Source organism: Panthera onca, chromosome Y (genome assembly GCF_046562875.1).
Source record: "Panthera onca isolate mPanOnc1 chromosome Y, mPanOnc1 haplotype 2, whole genome shotgun sequence".
NCBI lineage: Eukaryota > Metazoa > Chordata > Mammalia > Carnivora > Felidae > Panthera > Panthera onca.
The window spans coordinates 18,126,309-18,130,204 of NC_138358.1; the positions used below are offsets into that span (position 1 = coordinate 18,126,309).

A 3,896-nucleotide genomic window follows, 5' to 3' on the forward strand; every position below is an offset into this window, starting at 1 on the left:
GCAGGTGAGGCTCGTCCCAGTCCTTTCTAAGCCCCAGGCCTGCCGGGGACCTCTGCACAGAATGCTAAGGCCTCACAAGTCCATCGTTCCCTATGTGGCTGAGGCAGCCTTTGTCCTGGCACTCAGGCAAAGGAACACAGGCTGCCTGGGACGAGGCGACCTCCCTGAGCGCCTGCTGGTGTTTGCACTTGGGAGTCTTCTCACAAGTCTCACATGGCGTGTTGGACACACGGCTTAAGCCTGTGGACACAGAGGAAGAGCATCACCCGACTCATCACGGCTGATGATGAGAGGGCAGAGGGCACACGGGAGAGGTTGGCGTGTTCGTGCCCTTGAAGAGCCCCACCTCCCCGCGACCCTCCCCTCTGTTGGCTTGCAATCTGGGCCACCCATTCGTAACCAGAGGTCTTTTCAGAAACAGCAAAGTTCACACAAGGGCATCAGCACTAGGACTCCTTCAGGAGTCTTGTGTGTGTGTGTGTGTGTGTGTGTGTGTGTGTGTGAGAGAGAGAGAGAGAGAGAGAGAGAGAGAGAGAGAGAGAATAAGTGAAGCGGTGTTTGGGAGGCTCAGCTTCAGGAAGTGGAACCAGAAAAGTTGGCTGTGATTTTGGAGTTGAGTGAGACTGTAGTGGGCTGTTTTCTCTGCAGTGTGTATGTTGTCCCTGTCAACTCTGCCTGAAGCAGAACTTCATCGGTCTTACCCACCCACTCTGCCTCTGGTCCCTCGGTTCCTTCCCCTGGACACCAATCTTACAACCTGCTCACAATCCCTCAAATATGTGTGGCTGGTCCTGAGATCCCGACCTTGTCCACAAGACAGTCTGCATTGGTAGACGTCTGAAAACCAGAGGGTAATCAACCCTGGGAATTCCTCCCTGTGTGGCGGTTCAGTCAACATGACTGAGGGTGTCCCCATGCGGGATTCTGGGGGCACCATCATGGACATGCCCAAACCCTGAATATTGGACATCCCTGGCCTGTGCTGGCCTCTCCGTTTCCTTGAATTTCCTCATTTTCACAGGAAAGCTATGAACCTGGGCACTGGCCTTTCTCTCAGGTTTGTGCCCTGGCCTCCCTCACCCAAGTCCCCATTGCTTCAATCTTACTGACCTCACATGCAATCCCAATGTGTGACCCATCCCTACGGACAATGTCCTACGTCCCGCCCTTCCTTGGAACTCCAATGTGCAGGCACAGAACACTTACACCTCTGGACAGCCGCATGTATACATGGACACGCCCCAGAGCGAACCTGAGAGGAAGACACACACAAACACTTCATGCTGTTTATCTCCCATTCTATATTTCTTCCAATGTATTGGACCCCCGCCCTGCGCCACGTGTCACCACCACCCTTGTCCTTATTTCATGGCCAGGAGAATCTTGTGGACCATCGGTGAGCATCGGAAGGGTTTCCACTGGGGTCGATGAAGTGCGACGCTCCTTCATACTCTTCTCAAGATCGTGCATATCCCTGGGATATATGGGTACACACAGACAGACAGACAGACAGACAGACAGACACACACACACACACACACACACACAAACAGGACAGGTGAGAGTCTTTTCTTGGCCCTGAGTAAGGTTGCTTGAATGTTTCCAATCGGAAAGTAGGATGGGAGGGTGTGATAAGCTGTGCCAAAGCTGACAAGGGGATGCAGAGGCCAGACAACATGTGGGATGGTGGTAGGAGGCCTGAGGGTGGGGTTCATGGTCCGGGAATGACAGTTGTCACCGTGCTATGTGATGAGCCAGCTTTGGTTGTCCCGCTTTGCTCATTCTTTTTGTCTAGCCCCCTTCCCACCTTCAGGCTCCCCAAAGGGGCAAAGCCTCTTGGACACGTTACTTCTTAAGACTCCCTGTCTCAGGCTGATGCCCTTTTGACTTGGGGTCACCTCCTGGGCCGCTGTCATTCTCGGTGCCTCCATGCAGAAGAGAATTGTGCCCTGGACCCCACGGCACACATTTCCGTGCCCACACCCTTGGCTGCTCACCTCTTTCCCTCTCAGTTCTCTCTCCTGGGGCCTCCTTCATCTTGAAATACGGCAGGGGGTTGGGCCAAAGATCCTCTATGATTATCTGGTAGGGGAGACAGGCCAGGCCTCAGGTAGCTATCCCACGCAGTGGGGGAACCCATGAAAATCACCTCCCTTCCTTGTTACAGGGCCCCACCTCAGCAATCCTGCTAGAGCCGGCAAAGCTGTGGTCAGAGAACCAGTTGAAGAAGTTGAGGCTGCTGTTGTCATGCTGCGTCTGTAGGCCTCCTGTCTGTACCTTGGGTACCACTGGATGGGACTGGAATGAGACGCCCTATACCCTGCAGGAAGACGCGTATGTGAGAAGGCGCCAGAGAACTTATCACATTCAACCCTCCACCCACGGCCGCCCATGCAGTCAGTGGACACTTACCATCAAGGCCTAGGACATACTCCTTCGTAACGACTTCATTCTGGAAGTAGGAGTTCTTGCCAAAAAAACAGCAGGATCTTCCGGCATTCCCTGGGAAACTTGTGTTCCTCCACCTGCCGTGGTACAGTGGGGCAGAAATGTGAAATCTTGTTCCAGGAGACCCGCCCTCCCCTGAGGAAGGAACACATCACTTCTCCCCACCACCTCCCCTCCCCACACAGCCAGCCACCCACACCACCTCCCACTCCCAGGCCGACCTTCAAATTGGTCATGTGGCGAAGCATGCTTTCATCGGGCTTACTACTCAGGGCTGACATCTGAGGGTGGTTCACAAACTGCCGCAGGTCAAAGAGCCTTCAGGTGCTGGGCGTGAGAGAGCTCGAACCAGAGAACCAGTGTGGACAGCATCCAGGCGTCCTCCCCCCGGGACTGGCGTCCTCCCCCAGGGTCTCAAGCCCTCCCCACAGGCTGCGTCCAGGCCCACGGGGTCTCAGGATCGCGCAGGGCTCTGCTAGACACGCACAGGAGGCTGTGCATGCCCAGACGCCCGCAACCACGCCTAGCTTTGTGTGCTCGTGAGGACACTGAGGACGCTTACTTCCACACAGCCAGACAGCACACATCCGGTCTCGCGCCGACCAGTGGGCATTCACATCGCCTTCCCCGCAGCAAGATGCTTAGCGGGACCCAGAAACGTGCCCCCACGCGGCTTTGTGTGGGAAGAAGCCCTCGGTCATTTCCCCGACCTGGCCTGGACCTCCACCGCCACTCCCCACTCTCCCAGCGCTGTTTCCGTGCCAGGTGCGACGTAAAGCACACATGCCTCCCCCACCCCGGCACTGCCCTCCTCCCACACTCATTGCAGAGCCAGGACCACCGGATGGGATCACGTTTGCACGTTCCCGGCCACTGGAGCGTGGCGTAGCTCCAGTCCCTGTCCTGGGTTCCTCTAAATGTCACCTCCCTTTCCTTCCTCTTGCGCAAGCCCAGCCCCCTCTGGACCCTCCACCAGCAGCAGGAAGGATACAGCCTTGGCCCAGAAACCACGGATGCCCTGGATAAGGGCACCTCTCTGCTGCAGATGTCGCTGCCGCCTCTGCCACATCCTGAGTTTGAGTCGAGCGTGCTCCTGGCTGGCTTGTTTATTCACCGGCTCTAGCTCTATCTGAAGGGCCTCCAGAGCCTCCAGAGCCTCCAGTGGGGAAGGGCAAGGACGGAGGCCTGACTCTACCTGCTCCTTCTTATCCTGCTTCACCTGCAGCTCCTGGGCTTCTTCCACCCATCGGCCTTCCTGCTCACTCGGCTTCTGTTCCTCCTCCTCCCGCTCCTCCTTGTCCTCCTTGCCCTCCACCTCCTCCTCGCCCTGCTGCTGCTCCTCCAGCGCTTCCTTCTCCTGCTCCTCTACCTCCTCGGTTTGCAATTCTGCTCTCCCTTTAATGGCTCGCACGCCTTCCCTTCCTCCTCCTGCTCCTCCTCCTGGTCCC

At 56.8% G+C, this 3,896-nt stretch overlaps 2 long non-coding RNA genes across 2 annotated transcripts; both read right to left on the reverse strand.

Annotated features, from left to right (window-relative positions):
• Nucleotides 1-1,321: 1,321 nt before the first annotated feature.
• LOC145714877 (uncharacterized) lies at nt 1,322-2,250 on the reverse strand. The gene is made up of 3 exons (XR_014137026.1): nt 2,176-2,250; nt 1,998-2,082; nt 1,322-1,474 (listed from the first exon to the last, which is right to left on the reverse strand). It is a non-coding gene; the product is annotated as an uncharacterized LOC145714877 (long non-coding RNA).
• Nucleotides 2,251-3,533, reverse strand: LOC145714878 (uncharacterized). The gene is made up of 4 exons (XR_014137027.1): nt 3,440-3,533; nt 2,670-2,747; nt 2,413-2,525; nt 2,251-2,320 (listed from the first exon to the last, which is right to left on the reverse strand). It is a non-coding gene; the product is annotated as an uncharacterized LOC145714878 (long non-coding RNA).
• Between the last annotated feature and the right edge of the window lie 363 nt (nt 3,534-3,896).